Genomic DNA, 23,385 nt, shown 5'->3' with positions numbered 1-23,385 from the left:
AAACTTGTAAGAGTTAGCCAGGCAAGGAAAAAAAGGGAAGAGAAAGAAGGTTTTCTCAGAAGTCCTGAGGCAGGAAAGAGCTTGGTGTGTTTAAGGAACCGAAAGAAGGCCTACTGTGGTTGGAATGAGGTGAGAGGGAAGAAGTGCTGGGGGTGGGAGGAGGGTGAAGGTGGAGGAGTGCCTGTGAAGGGGGGGAGTGGGCAGGCCACATCCAACACTGGACCCTGTAGGTCAGAGAAGTTCACATTTTATTCCCAGTGAAATGGGAAGCATAAGAAAGCCTTCATCAAGAGCTGTACTCCAAGTCACACCCAGTAATACCCTCTGGCTGCTGTGTGAGAATAGACTGGAAGGGGGGAAGAGTGAAAGTGGGGAGATGAGTTGGGGCTAAGGCAATATTTCCAGGTGAGAAATGGAGGCAGCTTGGATTGTGCTAGTGGCAGTAGAGATGGAGAGATGGGGAAGGATTTAAAATGCATTTAGTATCGGATTAGGCAGAATGATTCCCAGGTTTCGGGCTTGAGCAGCTAGGTGGGTAACAGTGTGTTTTGCAAAGATTGAGAAGCCTTTCAAAGGAGCTGGTTTAGAGAAGCAGGGCAGGAGTTGAGTTTTGGGTAAGTGAGTTTATAAAATAGTAGTGAGGCATCATGTGAAGGTGATAGGAAGCTAGGGGCAGGGACTGTGCAGAGAGGCCTGGGCTGTGGGTATACCGTGGAGAGCTATTAATGTTCGCACAGATATTAGCTACAGGCATGGTGGATGAGGTCAGCAAGGAGAATGCATGTGAATCAGTGCACTTATCCTTTTTCAGGGGGCCCAGATACCTTTGTGAAGCTGATGAAAACTCTATTTCTTCCTTTAAAAGTATTTACAATTAAGTTTAAGAAATTTATAGACCCCCTGAAGCCCATCCACAACTTTTGTAAGATTTATAGATGACAAATTTAAAAAACAAAACAATAAAACTGGTTTAGAAAGGGAACTAGGCCCTGATTGAGCCCTGAGGAGTAGCATCATTTAGATGACAGAGGAAGCACCCATGATAGGTTGAGAAAGAGTTAAAAAAATAAAAAAAGGAGGAAGAATTTCAAAACAGAGTTATCAGACTAACAGAAAAGTGTTTCAAGAATGGGAGCTAAATGTTTCTGAGAAGGCTAGAAAGATAAGGCCTAAAAAGTGTCCGCCTGCCCTGGTCAGTTTGGCTCAGCGGTTAGAGCATCACCCTGTGGATCAGAGAGTCCCAGGTTCAGTTTCCGCTAGGGGCACGTACCCCCCCCCCCAAAAAAAAGTGTCCACCTGCCTTGGCAACACCAGTGACCTATGGGAGGTACTGTGAAGGGCTAGAACGCTCTCAGGAGGAGGCATTGCCCCTCTGCAAAACTGAAGTGAGGGAGAAACACTGGATGCAAGTGTGGGTGAATATATCCATTTGTTGATGTTCCCTGTTGATGGTAGGCTTTTGTTTTTCCAGTGAAATAGGAGATAAGGTGATGATGGTGAGAGGGGAAGTCATGCAAGGATGGGGGTTTTGAGAATTGAGGGGGTTCAAAACAGTCTTTGTGGAAAATAGAGTTAGAACATACTGGGAAACCTGTCGCCTATTTGTTATCTATTAACTGGAAGGGTTGTGATCACAGGTTGGGTCTTAAAGAGTGAGTAGGATCAGAGAACAAAAGGGCTGGACCCGGCCCAGAATCCGCATGTGCAGAGAATCAATAAGTCTTCCAGAACTTCTCAGGGCTTGCTTTACTCTCTAGCTCTCCTTTTCTGGCTCAGTCTTTTCCAGCAGCCTATACACATGCTCAAGCCTTTCCCAGTGACTCAGCATCTTCTCCCATCTGTGTCCAAATTCTCTTCTTTCTATACCCGAAACCTCTGTAGCAAGGAATTTTTGAAAATATTCCATTGTTCTTTTTCCTCCTATAGTTTTCCTTTGCCTGGGTGTGTACTGCCTTACTCTGGGAATTTTGGCTGCCCCTTGAAGTCTGGGGCTCTCCAAGGTCCTTTAGAATCCTGAGTGCATTGACAGATTGATGCTGGATGCCTTGGAAGTACACACACAGCTAGAAGCCTGGGAAACCTCTGCTGGATTTTAAATGAGTGCATTTTAGTTCATTCTGGAGGCTGAACGGAGAATGAGTTTGTCTGAAGGAGACTGTTAGGAGGCTGCTGCAATGGTTCAGGATGAAAAGGATGGCTGGAACGCATGCTGGTGGGAATGGAGGCAGAGATTTGAGGCTTATTAAGGAGGTGGAATAGATAGCCTGGGTGATCAGATAAGGCAAAAGGCTGAATCAAGAATGACTCACTCATTTCCAGCTTTCTAATCCTGATTATTGTAGATGGTGGTGTCAGCAGATGGTGATGCCAACAGCTGAGGGAGGAGCAGCTATGGAGGTAGAGAATTAGTTCAGTTTTGGACATGCCCCTGTGATATCTAGATAGAACTGCCTGGCACACACTTGGATATTTGGGTTTAACTTTCGTGGAAGAGGCCTGGCCTGGAGATTGTTGATTTGGTAGTTGAAACCATGAGGGTGGAGGTTATCCTTTGAGGGTGGAGTGAGAAGAGCTGTGGGCATAAGGTGGCATCTTGCATTCAAGGTGCAGATTCACAATTGATGTCACTTAAGGATGCCACCAAAGGAGGAAGAGGCCTTACTCACTGAGATGTAAGAATTGGGAGGCCAGATTGCCAAGTGCTGAGAAGTGAGGAAGTAGAGACAGCCAGGGTAGACCACTGGTTAAGAGGTCTGCATGGCAGAGAAACATTTGGAAGCTAACTGGAGAGGGCACTTTGAGTGGAGGTTGGCTTGATAGTTTTGTTTTTAGGACTTGAGAGATTTGAGCTTGTTTAAAGGCCGAGGGGAAACAGCCAAGAGCCAAGGAGCTGGGAGAGGTGGAGGCGACTTTAAGGGCTCAACCCCATGGAGACAACTTCTTATAGTTTGCACAACACTTCCACTTCCCTTATCTCATTTAATAATTTGAACACCCGTAAGAAAGGACAGAGAGAGAGACATAGAGAGACAGAGAGACAGAGACAGAGAGAAAGAAAGAAAGAAAAGAAAGAAAGAGAGAAGAAGGAAGGGAGGAAGGAAGGAAGGAAGGAAGGCAGGGAGGAAGGAAGAAGGAAGGAAGAAAGAAAGGAAAGAAGGAAGAGCCCAGGCCGGTTCAGCTTAGCGGTTAGCGTGTTGGCCCTGGCCGGGGACCCAGGGCTCTCTGTTTTGATTCCGGATCAAGGGAATGTACCTGGGTTATAAACTTGATCCTGCCCTGGTGCAGGAGGCAACCAATCTGTGTGTCTCATATGGATGTTTCTTTTTCTTTCTCTCTCCCTTCACTTCTCCCTTCCACTATTATAAAAAAATCAATAGAAAAATATCCTCAGGTGAGGATTAAAAAAAGAAGAAAACAAACGGTGAGACTGAATCCAGGTGTTGGGAGGAGAAGTGTGGATCTATTCCAGTCCAGTTCGCTGTTCACGCCACCACGTCAGTAGCACTAACACTGTCCACCTCTACACAATCTAGGGGGGCAGGATCAGCGTTTTCCTGGCTCCCGGTAAGGTGACTTCGGTGCTGTTGAATTCTGGGGGCGGTGTGCTGCCCCAGATAAGGTGTCACCATGTGTCGCAGACCAGAGGTGGCAGAGTATGGCTATGTGCTATAAACCAGAGCCTGAATGCTCCCTGCCTCTGAAAAAATGTTCCAGATGGGTGGACCAGGAACTACCCCGTGCTGTCCCTTCCCTTTCTTATGCTCAAGAAGCTAAGAATTCTGATAGCGGGAGGTGTAATAACAATAACACTATTGGCCCGCATTATGGGCAAGGTAGATTCAGAGCAGAAAGAAGGCCAGAGCCCGAGACAGCAGGTGGCTGAGCACGCGCAAGGGACTCCGCGAAAACCAAACTCGCGATTTGTATATCCGGCCGGGGCCCTGCCCCGAGATAAATCTTCTGCGGAGGGAAGTATTTAATATGCATCTAGCACTGTCGGAAGAAACTCCTTCCCGCCGGAGACAGTTTAGTGGGCGCGTGGGAGCTTTCACTTGGTACGCCTCCCAGTCCTCTGCCCGAGGCGGGCAGACTCACCGAGCCGGTTGTCAGACGCGAACTATAGTAGTTTTTTGTTTGTTTCTGAGGGTAGGGGGTTAAGGAATGAGAGACCTGATTGGGAGCTAGGATCTGGTTTCCTCTCTATCAATCTAGCACATGCTTCCTCCGTGACCTTGATTCTGGGCAAGTCAAGTCTAGGCCAATCACTGGGCCTCAGTTTCCCTGTTCATAAAACAGGGATTTGGACTATGACCTTGCCTTTGCAACAGCCAGGTGGTAAATTCCACCTCCTCTCGCCACTCCCAGCGCCCCAAAGCCATCCTTTATTAGAAACCCCCTCCAACACCCAGCTCTTTTAGAGCTCCCTCCCCCTAAGCTTTCTTTCCTCAACACCTTGGGGTGGGCACTAAAAATGCGAGGGGATGGGCGGAGCCTGCCTCAACGCCCCTCCCACTGCCGTTGGCCCCGCCCCTTCGACGTCCCCTCTGCGCCCCTCCGCCCCGGCGCTGGGTTGAGGCAATCACGTGACCTCACGTCCGGCGCGGGAGTCCCGAGCTCGCCGCGCGCTCCCCCGCCCGCTGGCTCTCCCCGCAGCAGCGTGATCTGAGAGCCACCGCGGAGGGGAGGGGGGATCACTACGTCGCTGGCGGCGGGAGGCCGTTTCCAAGTGCAGACCGCCCCCCTCCCCTGTCCTCCTCCTCCTCCAGCCGCCCTCTCTTGTTCTCGCTGTGTCCCGGCTGCACGCCTCTGCCGCGGGCACCGAGCAGGGCAGCGCGGACTTCCCTGAGCCCGGCTCGGCCCGGGCCCGCCGCGGCGCCTCCCTCCCCTTACCTCGAGCCGCAGCGCGGCGGCGGCAGCGGCGCCTCGACCCCGAGCGACCCGCGGCCGCCAGCGCCGGCCGAGGGTGATGGGGCTGGGCTGAGGCGAGGCGGCGGCGGCGACAGCGGCGGGCCGCAGCCCCGGCCCCCGGTGGCCACTGGGCTGCTCCGGCGGGAGGCCGCCGAGGAGACGGCGCTGCGGTGGCCGGTGAGTGGCCCGGGCTTTCTCCGGGTGCCGAAGGGCGAGGCTAGCGGAGCGTGGAGCGGGTGGGTAGTGGTGATGGGGGACGTTGGAGGAGGCGGATGGTATTGCAGGAGTGGCGAGTACCAGGTGAGCTTATGGTCAGCCCCCTCGGGCCAAAATTGGGCATCACTTCTCGGGGGAGGTGTGTGTCGAGTCGTGATCGTGAAGACCGCGGAAGGTCTGTCCGGGACAGGTGAGGTGAGAAGGCAGGATCCACGTTGTGGCGTGAAGGCCTGGTTTGGACGCGCTGCTTGGAGGGCGGGGGAGGGCGATGCGTGGTGGGGCTCGGGAGTGGGATGGTCTCCAGCCCTTAGAGAAAGCCCGGGAGATGGTGCGGTCGCAGGTAGGGGTACTGGCAGGGCGCTTGGTGGGGCTCTGCGGGTGCTGACGGAAGGAAGCTTGAGTTCGCCCTTAGCCACGGAATAGTTAAGCTCCTCGCGAATCATCGCCTTTTCCAGATAAACTAAGTGAGGCCCAGAGAGGAAAAAATGACTTTTGACTTGCCTAAGGGCTCTCCCCTTTGACTAGTGAGGACTGGAAAAACCAGGGCCCTTCCCTCCAATACTTAGGAGGCTACTCTATAGTCTTTCCTTCTCCCCCTTCCCTTCACAAAGTTAGGTTATCGACCTCTTTTTGGGGGGGTTGATGTGGGTACTAACCAATGAATCGGATTGGGAATTGACAGTAGCTTCCCAGTTTGCAAAGCTTTTGTGACAGGTGATTTTTGTTTCCTCTTCCTATAGATCTGACAGAAACATCTTTGGATCTTGGTGTCTGGACATAAGAGGTATGAATCACTCACATAATTAACTACTTTTAATCATCAGTGTCTTAGAGCTATATTTAGTGGTTATATTAGTGCAAAATGAATGGGTATGGAGTCGTAAACCTAGAAACAGAAAGCAGTGCTTCCTACACATGATTCTGAACTAAACTATTTTGTGTATGTAATGACTATTTTAGATCTATGAGTCAGAGGTTAGAATTTTAAAATGCAGAAATGTTAACTGTTATTGCAAAATAAACACTATCTTCTAAAAGCTTTGTTACTAAAGTAAGATGTTCTGATTTGATTGTCTTTTGAAGGGTGATTACATAGTTAAAATGTTCTACCTTTGGCTAGAACTCAGTCTCTTTACCATGGCATTTGTATTAACTTAGTTTCACTGGAATATAAGTGGCATTCTTTTCTCAGAAGGCTTGTTGCCTTCCTGAATAGGCTACAGTTGCCAAAATAAATGTATGTGGGCATCCCATTCTGGTTTAGCAACCCTTTTTAGAGGCAAATTTGTTCCTGGACATTGTTTGAAATAGGAAGCCTGTTGAGCCCTGGCTGGTGTGGCTCAGTTGTTTGAAATAGTAAGCCTATTAATAATTGTTATGGAAATTTACTTTTGCTACTTGTCTTAGTTTGTCATTTTCTACCCTTAGATTGTTATGGGAGATTTTAAAAATAATGTTAGAACAACAAAGCTTGTTCTGGGTCAGGGGGTTGGGTAGGAAAAGTTATGACAATGTTTGGTTGTCTCAATTTATAAGTACTACAGTTATAAATAACTAACAATATTAAGTAGCAGTTTATTTTGAAAATACAGTTGAGCCCGGATGGTGTGGCTCAGTGGATTGAGCGTTGTCCCATGGACTGAAAGGTCCCAGTTTGATTCTTGGTTAGGGCACATGCCTGGGTTGTGGGCTCTATCCAGAGTAGGGGTTGTGCAGTAGGCAGCGGATCAATGTTTCTCTTTCACATTGTTGTTTCTATCTCTCTCTCCCTTCCTCTTTCTAAAAAAATAAATAAAAACATTAAAAAAAAATACAGTGGACAGTCTTCAGTTTGATGCAGTGTTCAAATTATGTAGTAGGAGGGTTGATTTCTTCATCCAAGCCAACCAGGAAGCTTTATTTGGAACATCTCTGGTAATTAAAATTTTAATTTACAATTGGTTTGAGATAAATAGGATGCGTTTCTACATAGGAAAATAATTTTGTAGTAGTCAGAGCGAAGCCTGAGTGTCTAGACAGTATCTTCTGATGAGTTTTCTACTTGGTTTTGTTCTTAGATATTAGAGCTAAAATACTTCTGTTGGTTTAGTTAGCCTTTAATAGTTATTTCATTTAGGTAACATCAGTTTCCCATATATGTCACTGTTTCAAGAATGAATTCTTATGTGGATAATAAGTGCATGTTGGCAGCTATAGCATTTTGTAGTAGGGAAAGCATAGACTTGGGAATCAGACCTGAATTTGATTTCTGACTTAACTAGTTGTTTGACTTTGACCAGTGCTAATAGTTATTGAGTAAGCTTACTGTATTCTAGGTTTTGAATTAAACACTTGATATGAAGTGTCTCATTCAAACCCCATTTTACAAATGAGGAAAGTGAAGTTCAGAGATGTTAGTTGCCCAGAGTCAAATACAGTTAACCTGGTAAACCTAGAAATAGAAATCTCTGGTCACATACAGTAACAGAGAGCTAGGATCCTGGCTGTCTTCAAAGTCCCTTATACTGTAAGTTGCTTAACTTCTCTGTTTTTCTTCCTTTATTTTTTTAGTTAACAAAGAATACTAATACCTCGGAGTTTTGAGGATTAGCTGAGGACATATGTAAAGAAAGTAACACTCTTCCTGTCACATAATAGTTTCTTTCACTCTTCCATTCCATTTACTGAATCAAGCTGTGTTGTATAGCATGGTGGTTTTGCAACCACTGTGAATATAAGCGTTTTTTTTTTTTATTTAAAAAAATTTTATTTATACTCTGCCCCTGCCCCCCCCCAATATAAGGTTTTAAAATGTGAATATACTTTATTCCTAAGATTAATAGCAATCCTAGGAGATGGGCTGTGATCAGTGATGATGGGGGCATCTTGTGAAACTTGGTCTTCTGTATTTTTTCCCAATGGTCTGGGTGATGGTGGAAATAAGAACTTTAAGGTGGAAATGACAACAAGATGGTTGTAATTTCTAAAATCTTGGAAGAGAGAAATAGAATTTCAAATGATCTTGATTACTTGGTTTATCTAAAGCTGGATTCTGTTCATGTGTATACTTGGTAATTAATCTAAACTAACTGTTTAAGTACTAAGTGGGAGACATAAGTTGAATAGGACTTAGCAGTTTGCCACTTATTAAAGACAACACTCTTAAAACTCTTAAAACAATTCACAGTGGTAAGCTAAAGAAGATACGAAGTGCCCTGACCAGTTTTGCTCAGCGGTTAGAGTGTCGGCCTGTGATCGGAAGAGGCCTGGGTTCGGTTCCTGCTAAGGGCATGTACCTTGGTTGCAGTTTTCCCCCAGCCCTGGTTGGGTTGTGTGGGTGGCGGCCATTTGATGTGTCCCTTTCACATCGATGTTTCTCCCCCCCCCCCCCTTTATCTGAACAAAAAAATGGAAAAATGTCCTCGGGTGAGGATACAAAAAAAAAAAGAAGATAACGTAGTGTCTGACATCTACTTGATACATCATCAGAATGCTTATTCCAGTGATAGAATGCATTCTGAATGTGCCATATAGGTCTTCTGGTTAAATCTGGATCCAGGAGATAGTTGATGGGATTTAGTCTTTGGTTTTGGAACATAGTTTATCTGTATGAAATAAACTAACTGACCTACAGAGAGAGTAAATCTGTAGTCATCAGAACTATGTTCTAATTAACTCCCTTGGCTTATCCAGGAAATATGCAAGAGGCAAGGAAATAATTTAGAATTAGAGTCTTATTTGAGTTTTGTGGATCTTCATATTTTGAGAGTAAAGAAATAAGTGAAGATCAGAATTGGGGCACATATTTTGGAGATTTAGGTAAAAAATATGCTCTGGTCATATTTAATCTGGAGATAAACAGGTGGTATTTATAAGGTAGAATGTCCTGAAGTTAATGGTAATTAGTAATTATAAAAGTTAATTTAAAACATTTGTATTAGTAAGATTAAAAAATAAATGTAATGTGAAATGTCATGAAAAATGGACAAATCGTCCTTGTTATGATAGTGAGTTAAAAATTATTTTATGGTAATTAGTAAGAAGGGGAAAAAATAGAATGAAGTAAAGAGAGAGCTGTTCAAATAATCAAATGTCTGAGAATGAGGAAAGTTGAAGATAGGGATTGGTGAAGTTTCCATAGAACAATTCTCCAGAGAAAACTATCCCAACACTGGATCTAGTAATATCTTTGACCCGAAGGCTCATACTGGGGCCTTTGCTAGGCCTGAGAAGGGTAAAACATTAACTCAAATAGCAAACTTTAAGACTGCCAAATTGAAAACAAGACTTATGTATCACAAGCTGTCTTCCCAAGGAAAGAGGCTGCTATTAGACCTATGAAACAGAGCTCCTCGAGGCATGTTCTTTTCAAGGTACAAGTGAAAACTGTATCTTTTACCTCTTCCTATCACCGAAGACCACTAATACTAGTATGAATTGAGAATATAAGAAGTACCTTTATGTTTGAAATCTATTTATGTGTGTGAGGTGAGATGAATTGAATTGTAATTAATCTCTTAATTAAAATGTCTCCCTTTTGTTGACTCTCTTTCACTTATTCCCTGTGGATCTTGATCTGTTGACACTCATGTGCTAGTTAGGTAAGAAATTAAATTTCTGGGGAAAGTGAGTTAACTGTGTAAAGTAGCATTTCCTAATGATATAATGTGGAACTTGGTGATGTCTGTAGAATCTTTCTCAGAAATTTCATTAGTCCTTACCTGAGGATTTGTGCCCCCCCCTTTTTTTTAGAGAGAATAGAAGAGAGAGAGGAAAGGAGGGAAAGGGAGAGAGAGTGAAAGAGAAAGAAAAAGAGGGAGAGAGAAAGAAATCGACACAATGACACACCAGTGTATTGCCTCTCGAGTATGTCTCGACCAAAGCTGGAGATCAAACACTGCCCTTGACCGGGAATCGAACCTGCTGCCCTTCAGTGCAAGGTTTGGTGCTCTAACCACTGGGTCATGCTGGCCAGGGCCTCAGAAATTTTAAATAAAAATATTTATAACTGTTGTGTTATATGAAAGACATTTCTACCTCAGTGATAGCAAGCTAGATTCATTGACTCTTATTTTATTTAGTTTTTCTTATTTTTTTTACAAAGGAATTTGTGAGTTGGACATTGAAATAAAGAGGTATGAGATTGGAAAATAATAATGCTGAATGGTCATAGATAGGTCATAGACTAGTTCTTTCTTTTTACAGCAAAGGAAACTGATATCTAGAGAGATAAATGATGCTACTAAAGTATCTGGGGTTAGAAGCTTCTTCTTGGTTGGATATTCTTTTCACCCTTAACCTTTATTTTGTACTCTAGTACATAATGACTTATCTCAGAATTCATTGTGTGTGTGTTTTATTTTTTCCTGCTGAGAACCAACTTTTAAGGGTTGCTTTTGATTACTTGACAGACTTTTATTACATTTTTAGTTTATTTAAAAACAAGTCATGGGCCCGACCGGTGTGGCTCAGTGGTTGAGCATCAGCCCATGCACCAAGAGGTTGCAGTTCTATTCCTGGTCAGGGCACATGTGCAGGTTGTGGGCCTGATTCCCAGTGGGGGACATGTAAGGAGGTGGCCAATCAATGTTTCTCTCTCTCTCTCTCTTTTCCTCTCTCTACAATTAATAAAGAAAAAATATTTTAAAAAATGTTTAAAAAAAAAAAGTCATGGAATAGCTCCCGTATATGTATTCCTGTTTTATTTTTTTCTATCTTTGTGAGATAGGTTGAAAAATACATTAGTTACTAATTCACTTTCATATAAATGAAAAGTGATTTGGTTTCTATTTTTTTCTGATCTACACAGCTAAAGAAAGTGAAATCACCTTTATGTGGGGGCTGAGGGTCTAAATTCTCACTTAAGGTAAAAATCTTATCAAAATTACCCTTGAAAAAAACCTTTAGAAAGGCACCAGTTTGAAAAAATGGTTAACTGATATATTATTTTTCAATTCCAGCCACCAGTTTTTCCTCCAGCTTTTAGAACAGGTTACTTTATTGGTGAGCTGGATCATAATCGGCTGTGTGGGATACTGTTTAGATGAATAGATCTTTAGATTGGCTGAGGAACAGCACATTTAGTCTCCATTGCATGCTTACTCTGGTACAGGGATATAAGGCAGACATCCAGCCACCATTATTTAAAGTATTTTTCTTGGCCCTGGTCGGTTTGGCTCAGCGGTTAGAGCGTCTGCCTGCGGTCTGGAGAGACCCGGGTTCGGTTCCTGCTAAGGGCACGTACCTCGGTTGCAGTTTGTCCCCGGCCCTGGTTGGTCGTGCGGGTGGCAGCCACTCGATGTGTCCCTTTCACATTGATGTTTCCCTCTCTCTCTCTTCCTCTCTCTCCCTCCCACTCTGTCTGTACAAAAAATGGAAAAATGTCCTCGGATGAGGATAAAAAAACAAAAAACAAAAATAAAGTATTTTTCTTGTCCGGCTGGTGTGGCTTAGTGGTTGAGCATCGACCCTTGCACCAAGAGGTCGCTGGTTTAATTCCAGGTCAGGGCACATGCCCAGGTTGTTGGCCAAATCCCCAGTGGGGGGGGGCATGCAGGAGGCAGCCAATTGATGATCTCTCTCATCAATGTTTCTATCTCTCTCTCCTTCTCACTTCCTTTCTCTCTAAATCAATAAAGAAAACAAACAAACAAAAAAAACTTAAAGTATTTTTCTCTTTTATTTTAGCACAGATAGTTGAATGGGTGTAATTAAATGCATATATGATGTGACTCCACACTGTGAATAATGGAGAAAGAAACTAGGTATTTATGAAAATCTGCTCTCTCTAGGGCTATACCACACAAAAGAACCTAACGTAATTAAAAGGCTAAGTAATAAAATTGGGAATATTGGGGAACTGTTGGTATTTTGTATAATTCTAGGTTGATATTCAGCTACTTTCAGTGTTTTTTTTTTTTTTTCCATTTATTTTTTTCTTTATTGATTTTGGAGAGAGGAAGGGAGAGGGAGAGAGAGATAGAAACATTGATGAGAGAGAACATCAGTTGGCCGCCTCCACCATGCCCCCCACTGGGGATTTGGCCCATAACCTGGGCATGTGCCCTGACTGGGAATCAAACTGGTGACCTCTTGGTGAATGGGTTGATATTCAACCACTAAGCCACACCGGTTGGGCTACTTTCAGTGTTTTTAAGAGTTGTCTTCTTTACTGCTACCAAAATCATCATTATTTTAAAAGAACTATATAAATTGTTAATGTTTTCCATGGAATTTAAAGTGTCTGAATCTAAAAATTATTGTTGGGATAGCATTGTATGTAAGAAAACACCAGTCTTTAAAAAGACATTATCGTGGCTAAAGATGCCCTGGGAGAAGGCATGGTGTATTGGTTAAAATGTAGGCTTCAGAGCCATCCACAAGTCATTTTGAATTCTAGCTTCTTCAATTACTAATTTGTAGTTTGGGTCAAGTCACTTAACATTTTTTAGTTTTTTTCATTTGCTGAATGGCAGTAATAAAACCTACCTGAGTAGTGTGAGGCTTAGTAAATGGTAATTTACTATTTATTTTATTAGTAATATTTAACATATTCAATACTGTGTGTGTGTATGAGAAAGAGAGAAGAGCATGTGGCTGGTGGGGGGATATGATTGAGGATTGCTTTTTTTTTTTTTTTTTTAGTGGAGCATCATGCAATAATGACATGATGTTATATTCAGGCTTTTCATAGCAAAACTACTGTGGTTTTTGCATCCTTGGTAACAACATCCTTAATCTCATGCATCTCTAGTGTACATTTTATGTGTATTTTTGTCTTTCTCTTTGTGACTCTGGGTGTATGTGCAGCAGTCTCCTCCCCCTCTCCCTGAGTCTCTGTGTTACTATTACCCATTGTCTCTCTCCCTGGCCACATTATAAAATTTTAAAAGCATGTTTAATTGTATGTATTCAGTAGGAGTTTATGTGCCTTATTTTCATTTGAAAATACCAATTAGTTAAATGTGTCTACATCTTTTCTTTAAAAAGAAGACCTGAAATGTTATTTTACTTCTGTGGTCTTTGGATTGATTTCTTTAAAATGTGGGTTATTGGTTCTTCATAGATCAAAGATTTTTCATTTCTGTCTAGATTATGCTTTAGCTTCTTAAGGCATCAGTTTTTAAGCTCATTTATAATTAATTTTTGTCCATGATTTCCTAAAGTTTCTCTTAAAATTTTTTTTCCTTATATTTTCCCAAGCATAAGAGATGGAATCCTCATTTACATGCCAATTATAATAATATAATTTAGTTTCCTAAGTAAAATATAAAGTACTACAGGTAAGTAGCCTACTGGTGTCTGGAGCACTTAATGATTTGAAAGACTAGAATAACCTAACAAATTCTTAGTTAAAATAAATTTTTATTTCATGGATCCTTTTGATATGAAAATAGGCTTTTAATAGTTATTACCACTACCTTAGAGTCAGTTGATGAATAATTTTGAGCTAACCCATGGTTATTTTCTGTTCAGTTTTTGGTAAGAAGAATAGAATAACCTGCTTCATTTAGTCAGATTCAGAAGCATCTTGATGTGTTTTTTTCCCCTGAATACTTTCTTTTTGCTGGTGCAGCCCATTGTGAATGATCCTCATAGTCCATTAAAAGTTGTGGCAATTACCAATTATTGTAATGCATTAAGAGTTGTGATTTTGCAGGTAGTAAGGAAGGAGGCTTTGTTATAGCCTCTTGGCTATGCCCTTAGAATTGTATTCTTATATCTAACTGTTCAATACTTTTTTAGTTTCTATATGTGCTAGGCACAGGCCTAGATACTGAATGTACATTGATGAATGAGTTCTGGCATCTTAGAAACCATCGTGTTGCATTGCACAAGTCCATAGGACATCATTTACATTGTATTCTTTGGAATGTGGCCCTTTGGCCTGCGTTGGGTCTCTTTTCATTTGGAAAATATTCAGAATCTCCTTGGAGTACAAGTTAATCTATATCTTTATCATGTCAAATAAGGTCTTCATCATAATCTGATCCTGTCCCATTTTTTGTGTGTGTGTGTGTTATAGGTGCTCATTTATTTTATTATATATATATTTTTTTTCTTTAAAAAATTTTTTTTCCTTTATTGATTTTAGAAAGAGAGGAAGTGAGAGGGAGAGAGAGAGAGAAACATCGATGAGCGAGAATATTGATTGGCCGCCTCCTGCATGCCCCCCCACTGGGGATCAGGCCCACAACCTGGGCATGTGCTCTGACCGGTAATTGAACCGGTGACCTCTTTGTGCGTGGGTTGACGCTCAACCACTGAGCCACACGTAATATATGTTACATATATATATTTGTAATATAAATTTATGTTTATAAATATAAGTATTTATAAATATAAAGTTATATTTTTTATTTATTTACTTTTTGTTGAATATATTGGAGTGACATTGGTTTGCAAAACCATGCAGGTTTCACGTGTGCAACTCAATAAAACATAATCTGCACACTGCATCGTGAGTCCACTACCCCAAGCAAAGTCTCTTTCCATCCTATTTATTCACCCCCACCCACCCCTGACTCCTTTCCCTCTGGCTATCACCACACGTTTGTCTGAGTCAGTGTATTATGTATATATATTTTTTGATTCATCTTTTCATCTTTCATTCAGTCCCCAACCCCTCTCCCCACTGACAGCTGTCAGTCTGTTCCATGTATCCATGCCTGTATTTCTGTTTTGTTTGTCAAATTTATTTCTTTCATTAGGTTCCGCATATAAGTGAGATCATGTGGTATTTGTCTTACTCTGACTAGCTTATTTCACTTAGCATGATAATCTTTTTTTTTTTTGCTCCACATCTGGGTTTCCTTAGAGGCCACTCTGTGCTCCAGACTAAGTTATTTTGTATTCCTGACATTTTTTAGGATTTTTCTTCTAGTACTTCTGCATATGGTAATTCCTCTACTTGGATTTCATCCCTCTGTTATTTCCCCTTTTGGCTGCTGCTTTGCTTGATGAACCTCACACCCTTCAAGTCTTAGGTGAAGGACAGTTCTCCAAAGTCTTTTCTGTTCTCTGTCCTCTCCCTTCCCTGTTTTTCTCCCTGCTCCCATGATACCTACTTTATTGCAGCACTCAACCACTTTATTTAATATATGTTTGTTTACTTTCCTGACGTGTGTTTAAGAATTGGCTCCTTGCCTGGCCGGTGTGGCTCAGTGGTTGAGCGTCGACCCATGCACCAAGAGTTCGTTGGTTCGATTCCCAGTCAGGGCACATGCCCAGGTTCTGGGCTCAATCCCCAGTGGGGGGCATGCAGGAGGCAGTCAGTTGATGTTCTCTCTTATCGATGTTTCTATCTCTCTCTCAATATCCCTTCCTCTCTCTCTAAAAATCAATTAAAAAAACAAAAAAAGAATTGGCTCCTTGAGGTTAGATATATATAATTTGTGTAATCTCCAGCATTTAACACAGTACTTGGCACATGTAGACAGTGACATTCTAACAAATGACTTTCTTTAAAAAAAAAAAGTTTTTATTTCTGCCAGTAATGCTCACTACTGCTGCTGTGCAGGAGTAGGTGAGGTGAAGAAGTAGAAAGCCAAGTCAGGAAGATTTCCAGACTCTTATAGGCCTGCCTCTAAGGGGAACTACAGTGCCCACTCCCCACATCTGCTCCATACTGTTTTATATTTTGTTGGTTATGATATAGGATAAAGAGAAGCTAGGAAAATTCCAGGGCAGGAGGAATAGGGAAACTGAGACAAAAAATTGAACAAAGTTGAACAATTTAGGCAGATTGTAGCCAGTTTGTGGGAAAACCTTATTTTGAGAGCAAATGGCTAATACCTCTCCTCCCTAATCAAAGAGTGCAGGAAAGAAAGAGATGTTTTAATACCTCTTCTCCCTAACCACAGAATGCATAGCATAAATCACCCTGAAATTGCTAAGGCAGGAGAGAGGTTGGGTGAAGGAAAGAAGGAAGAGTTTATTTCACCCACTATATAAAGAAGTCAGTCGTTTTGGGGAAGGAGGAAAGAAGAGGGAATTTTCATCTTACTGTTAAACAGAGAAGCCAGCAGTCTCGGGGCTTGTCAGGATAAAATTGCCAAATGCTTCTCATAAATTTTGCGAAAGCCATAAACAAAGTAAAAGGAAGACCATAAGATCTACTCTGTACCAAGATATCGGGCAGAGAAATGTTAAAACCTGTAGACAGTAAAGTATATGAAGCCAAACCTCTACCAGGCAAGCACTTCTCAGACTAGCCGGGAAGTCCGCCTCTGCTTCATAAGCCAGACTTATTTTGATAAGATTTGCTTGCCTTGCCTCTTTAATAAATTTATTTACATTGTTTCTTTAATAAATTTGCTTTACTACAACACAACCATTTGTAGTTTGAATTCTTTCTCGCGAGATTGACAAGAACCAAGGAGGGGAGTTTCCCTTCACCTCAGGAGGATGTCTGATAGCACCTTTTCTGGTATTTCTGGTGCTTTATAACACTTAGAGATGTCTCTTAGGTATACCAGCTTTAAGAAGCTAAAACTCATTTATGTATTAATGTCTGAACAGAATGATTTCTGATTGAGAGGAAGAGGAAGTAGTTGGTAGTGATGAGCCCAGTGCTGTGGTGGTGGTTGTATAGGGTTACATGATGTCACTAAGGGACTGGGGAAGAGGGCATTGGGAGAGTGAGGAAAGGGGCATAGGGATGAGATGTGGAGGCATGCCAGAGACAAACTGCTTTATTGTGAAATTTTGCCCAGAAAATGGAAGGATTTTACTCATTTCTCATAACCCCTGTCTTGCCCTGTCTCATTCATTCAGCTACATTGCTGGGTGTTAGCCTGGTTTCCAACCTTTAAAGCTTTTAGTCTGTATGTTCAATATTGTGGGACAAGTGCTCTGCCACATATGGAGAAAGGGACAAATGTGGGAAAAGTCCTTTGCTGGGAGGTGGAAGGAACAATCAAAGTTTATTAGAGAAGATACTTGATTGGGGTCTGGAGTAGGAGCTCTATAACAAACCTGTTAGGGAAGCCCATTCTTGGTAGAAGGAATGGAGTCAGGAAACAGTAGGCTCTTTTAGGAATTCTAAATTGTTTTTTATGTAGATAGGATGTAACGTTTGTGAGAGGTGAATGATAACCACTGATGAATGGCAGATGGTGTTGATACCTAGGCAGGGCCAGATTCTGAAGGATTTTACGTGTCTTCCAGTTGCATCTTTGTCCTTGGATCCCAGTTGGGCCTTATGTCTGCCCCAATTCCCCTCAATAGGGAAACACATTGTATTGTGTATTGTAAGACTTCTCAAAGTCTTGCGAGTGAGAGGACTTCATAACTTTGTTTAATACAGTCTCTCTCTTTAATTTAAAGAATGCAATGCCATTTTAATATTGTATTTTGGAAGGACTCATACCAGTTTGGGAAATGTTGCTGCAGACAATGGGAAGCTATGGACATTTTAAGCAGAGAGAGAAATGGTCACATCTGGTTTGTTTATTGATTTGAATGAGGGCTACTAGAGAGGGAATCCGGCCGGACCCGAGTTGAGGCAGTGCCATTGGTGAGGTAGATCTGAGAAAGGTAGAAATGATGAGACTTAGTGCCCAGTTGGATATGGAAGGTATGGGATAGGGAGGAGTGTAGGATAACTTCCAAATTCCTGGCATGAATTTTTAGGCAAATTGTTTTCATTAAGTAGAGAGAATTGGTGGCGGTTTGTGGTGGGGCAGGTTTTTGGGAAGAAAGATAAGATGAACCTATTGAATTTTAGCTGAATGCAAACATGTATGGGAGAGGTTTGAATCTGTGGGTCTGGAGCTCATGAGATCAGTACAAAAAGAACTGATTGATAGTAGCCACCGTAGATGGGCCAAATAGTGCCATCCTTGGGCCCTGGTGATGTTACAAGGAGAAAAGCCTGGAGAAAATGAATATTTAAGAAGTGGGCAGAGGAAGTGGAGGCTTGGAGAATATTAATAATTAAGAAGTAGGCAGAGGAAGTAGAAGCTTGGTAACCTGGCTACCTGCCCCACAACCCAGGCTAATGTAATATGACATATAATTCAGCTTAACTGTGGGAGTAAAAAAGGTCATTTGTGGGTCATCTTGGGAACCTAGTCACTACTTTTCTTTTTTCAAATACACTTGGCTTTTAAAAATAGACCCTTGGAAGATGGTGCTGTCAGCATATCATTCCTTAATTTGTTGGTAAGGTTTTTTTGATATTAAGTTACTCCATGATTGACTTTCCAGGGAATGTGAAAAATGCTAATTTTGGTTAAGTGAAGATTAATTTCTTTCCTGTTTTTAAAAGGCAATATTGATTGGAAACTGATAAGTAAAGTAGATAATGTCTGTAGAAGTATTTTATAAATTAAAAATTCCTGTATAAATGTCATTATTATGGTTGGCAAAGTACCCCAATACATTGATTTGTTAAAAAATCCTTAATAGGCCCTGGCTGGTTTGGCTCAGCGATTGGAGTGTCAGCCCGAAAACTGAAGAGTCACGGGTTCAATTCTTAAGGGCGCATGACTCAGTTGCAGCTAGGTCCCTGACCCTGGTCATGTGGGAGGCAGCCAGTCGATAATCTCTCTCTCACGTCAATGTTTCTCTCTCTCCTTTTCTCTCTCTCTGTCTCTCCTTCCCTCCCTACCTCCCACTCTGAAGACAGGTGGAAAAATATCCTGGGGTGAGGATTAAAAAACAACAACAAACCCTTAATAATGGATTGTAGAATAACCACAGAAAATGAGAAAGTTCAGATTTCTACAGTGGTTGTACCATGAGCAAGACCATTATCCTCTTCAACAGCAATTTAAAGTGCTATATTTTGCCCTGGCCAGTCTGGCTCAGTGGTTAGAGCATCAGCCTGCGAACCAGAGAGTCCTGGATTCGGTTTCCGCTAAGGACACGTACCTTGGTTCTGGTTTGTCCCCAGCCCGGTTTGGGTTGTGTGGGTGGCAACCATTTGATGTGTCTCTCACATCGATATTTCTGATGTTTCTCTCTCTCTTACTTCTTCTCCCTCCCACTCTTATCTGAAGATAAATGCAAATAATAATATAATAATAATAATATGCTGCATTTAAAAAATATTTGTTAAACACAGATGCTAAGACTCTTGTACAGGCATCCCTCGTTTATCACCGTTAATCTGTTCCAGACTCTAGCAGTTGCACCTGACGTTGAAGGATTCCTGGGGTGCTCGAATACATAAGCCTACAGTTTATACATACAGTAATTTTAATTTTAATTGTAATATAGGGGTGTATAATTGACTCAGACAACCGAGCACTCACTGTATCGTTTTCACTGTCTCGATTAACTTTTTAATTAATATATTTGAAAAAACTGAGATACAGTGAAGCCGTGGAAGTCAAAGTGCAAAGTGGTGAGGGATGACTGTACTTCCTTCCTATGCCGAACCATCATGAGTGGGTTTCAAATTGGGAAAAAGGAGTAAAGTAGAAAAAGGCTAATTCACATAATTTTAAAGAGTTGATCTAAGTGCCTATTACTTATAATTGTAAAGTTTTAGGATTGTATTTTTTGTGCAGAAGAGTTTACTAGTGATTTTGTGCCTTTTTTTCCCCCCACAAGAGGACATTTTTGCATTTATCTTCAGATAGGGCAGGAGGGAGAGAAGGAGGAAGAGAGAGAGAGAGAAACATTGATGTGAGAGAGACACATCAACTAGTTGCCACTCACACAACCCCAACTGGGGCCAGGGCCAAACTGCAACTGAGGTATGTGCCCTTAGTGGTTACGGAACCCAGGTCTCTCTGGTCCGTGGGCCGATGCTCTAACCGCTGAGGCAAAACCAGCCAGGGTGATTTTGTGCTTCTTTGTGTTTGGGTCTTTATAAGGTCTGGAAGAAGGAAATGTGAAACATACTGTAGTATACAGATTGCAAATAAAACTGATTTTTCTTTTTTGCAAACATCATAATCCTGAAGTGAAGCATGATGAGTAATGAAAAATAATTATTTTAGGCTTGCCCCACCCCCACACCTCCCTCTCTATCCCCCCCCCCCCCCCCCCAGCATTGTTGTTCATGTACATTGGTTACCCATACATGCATGTACGTTCTTTGGTTTATCTCGTCCCTCCCCCACCTCTGACGTTTGTCAGTCTGACTGGGCTTGCTTTTAATAAGGAAAATGAACAACTCTGGGGATTCTGTGTAACTCCTTAACATACTGAAGACTTAGAGGTATAATTCTTCTGAGTGTTTTCTTCTGTTCTTCCCTCCTCTTTCCTCTGCCCCCACCCCCTATTCCCACTCCTCTTCTCATCCTGGCCCTTCTCTACTCTGTTTTGTTACTTATCTGTTTACACTATTACTTTTTGTTTCAATATGCAGCTACAATGTAATATTTTTGAATAGTTTAATCAACAATTTAAACTCAGAGCTGTACTACCAAGAATGCACTTTACTCAACTGAAACAGACAATACTATGAACAGCTGAGACCAACTTTGAGCATGTGCATGCAGTGACCACTGCATCAGGACAGTCATCTGCCAATAGCAACAATAGTTTCATCTAAGTTGCATCCTGCTTTTAGCTATGCTAAAATGAGAGTATGAATCTTTTAAATTGCTAATTGAATGTCAAGTTACTAGGGATTTGAATCACTAGCACTACAGTTTGGAAGAAATAGTCACTAATTTGTATTAGAGTGGAATAAGCATTGATTTACATATTACTTAACAATAAAACCTCATCTTACCTCTGAACTTAAAAGTATAACTTTTAGCCCTGGTCGGTTTGGCTCAGCGGTTGGAGCGTCAGCCTGCGGACCAGAGAGTCCCGGGTTTGGTTCCCATTAGGGGCATGTACCAGGAAAAAAAATAAGTATAACTTTTAGTTTAGGGAGTCAGGCTCACTTAAGATTGGTTTGTTTATACAAGCTGTTATTAGAACTTTTGATTTGTCAGTTCCTATTGTATTAGATGCCCATGCCACACTATATCTTTTGTGCTTGTTTGAAAATACCCTTGTTTTGTTTCAACGAAGTTATTGTATCCCCCCTAAAAGAAGAAAACTTTTGTATTCCCCCCCAAAGCACAGAACTTTCACTTATTCTGTAAATCTAACAATGCAGAGGAATTTGAAGAGATGGTTAATAGTAACATATATGTATAGGTACAAGTGACATGAATTTCTAATTGGAATTGTGGGGTCAAAGTATATGGGGATCTTAAATTTTAATTTATTATCAGTTGGTTTTCCAGAAAGTAGTACCCTCTTGACAGCAACATATAAAAGTGCTCTTGTCTTTTTTTTTTTTTTGGCCAGCTATGGGCAAGACATATTTGATACTTTTACCTCATCTTGTTTTCTTATAGGTTCATGTGCTTTTTAATTGTTACTGTTCTCCTCTGCTCCACAGTATTGTAAGATCCCTAAATTCTAGTTTTAGACAATTGTGAATTTGGAAGTAATCTATAGTATAAAGGGAATAATAATGTACCTGTCATCCTCCCCCTCGCCATTATCATTTGTTTTGTGTTTACTGCATGTCTTATATTTCTATAGAGACACATGAAACAGTCTCGATTATATAGGAAACTCCTACTTTTCCTTATTAGTACCTCTGGTGGTACTAAATAAAGATCTTAAATAACTTATCCTTAATCACCCTTCATCAGCAATTGCTCTGTGAAGACTTGAGAAAACTGTCAGCCTCCTTCCTTACCAGTGTTGGAATGCCACTTGCTGGTGGAAAAGTGTAACAGCAGGCTATATACAAAGGCAGTACTACTTCCTAGGTCAAAAACTTGGATGGTTGAACTGCATTATATATGAATTATTACATCTGTCTGATTTTAGTGAAGAAGTTGAAACCAAGACAGTTGAAGCAACTTGCAAATAGTTCATATTGAATTATCATTTAAGGACAAATTAAAACTGACTCGAGTTCTGTGCTTTTTACAATTGTTTTTGTTTTGTATTATGTATTTTGGGGTGAAGTTGTATATCTCCTACTGTTCCTAATATGGCAGTTAATATGGCATATATGTTTACTTAATGCTTATAGATGAATTAATTTGATTTTCTTGCTAATTTGAAATAATTTTGAATTTCTTGCTAGTGTACTTATGCTATGTCACTGGCTAGTACTTAGTGGAGCCAAAATGTGAAGGAAAAGTGTAACAGCAGGCTATATACAAAGGCAATACTTCCTTTATAAAAAAGAAATATAAACAGCTAACTGTAGCTTATGAGAAATTACTTGTTAAAGAAGTCTTCAAAATGACTATATGCCCAGGGTGATTATGTCATAAGTTATATAAATGTCTAATCACTACGTGGTACACCTGAAACTAATGTCATATATATATATATATATTTTTTTTTTTTTCATCCTCACCTGAGGACATTTTTTCATTTCTTGTTCAGATAGAGTGGGAGGGAGAGCGAGGAAGAGAGAGAGAGAGAGAAACATCGACGTGAAAGGGACACAATTGAGTGGTTGCCACCTGCACGACCCAACCAGGGCTGGGGACAAACTGCAACCGAGGTACGTGCCCTTATCGGGAACCGAACCCAGGTCTCTCTGGACTGCAGGCCGACATGCTAACTGCTGAGCCAAACTGGCCAGGGTTTTTTTTTTTTTTTCTTCTTTATTGATTTTAGAGAGAGAGAAACATCCATGAGATAGAACATTGATTGTCCACCTCCTGCATGCCCCCCACTGGGGATTTGGCCCACAACCTGGGCATGTGCCCTGACCAGGAATCAAACTGGCGACCTCTTGGTGCATGGGTTGACGCTCAACCACTGAGCCACACCGGCTGGGCAAATGTCATATTATATATCAACTATAATTGAAAAATTTTTTAAAAATTAAAAAAATGACTACTTGCTTGGGCTACAGAGTGAAATCCAGAGAATCTGGAGAATAGTCTGACAGAGCACCATGATGTACTTTGAAGATTCCTACAAGTCCAGACCCATGGTTGGCCATGCATTGTAGAATTAGAAGTTTATGCATATGCTCAGCTTTCCTTCTTTCCTTTATTTTTTTACTTAACTACTTAAAAATATTATTACATGTAGATGGTAGAAGCATTCAGAAAGTACTGAAGTTTCTCCCTCACTTCTACCCAAACACACTGTCACCCCTGGTAGCCAAATTATAACTTTTAATATTCTTATATTGAATCTCTGATAGATAATTACATTATCTTTCCTAATTATAACTTATTTTGTTGTAACTATGACATTGTTTTGTAAAATACAAAAAAAAGTATAATTATACAAAGATTGCACCTTACAAATGTAAATACAGTCTTGCTTTGGTCTATGTTGAACACA

The 23,385-nt window shown here is 41.3% G+C and overlaps 1 protein-coding gene across 1 annotated transcript in view; it reads left to right on the top strand.

The window, feature by feature from the left end:
* Positions 1–5,038: 5,038 nt before the first annotated feature.
* The window catches only part of ATP13A3 (ATPase 13A3), a 114,178-nt gene continuing 95,831 nt past the window's right edge, over positions 5,039–23,385 (top strand). Inside the window, exons 1-2 of the mRNA XM_036242420.1 lie at positions 5,039–5,085; positions 5,865–5,908. The gene's annotated coding sequence lies outside the window, so the exon portion shown is untranslated. The remainder of the gene's footprint in view (positions 5,086–5,864; positions 5,909–23,385) is intronic.

This window comes from Molossus molossus, unplaced genomic scaffold (assembly GCF_014108415.1).
Source record: "Molossus molossus isolate mMolMol1 unplaced genomic scaffold, mMolMol1.p scaffold_m16_p_5, whole genome shotgun sequence".
Taxonomy (NCBI): Eukaryota; Metazoa; Chordata; class Mammalia; order Chiroptera; family Molossidae; genus Molossus; species Molossus molossus.
Note: the sequence above shows the minus strand (reverse complement) of the source record. Positions and strands in the feature narration are given on the sequence as shown.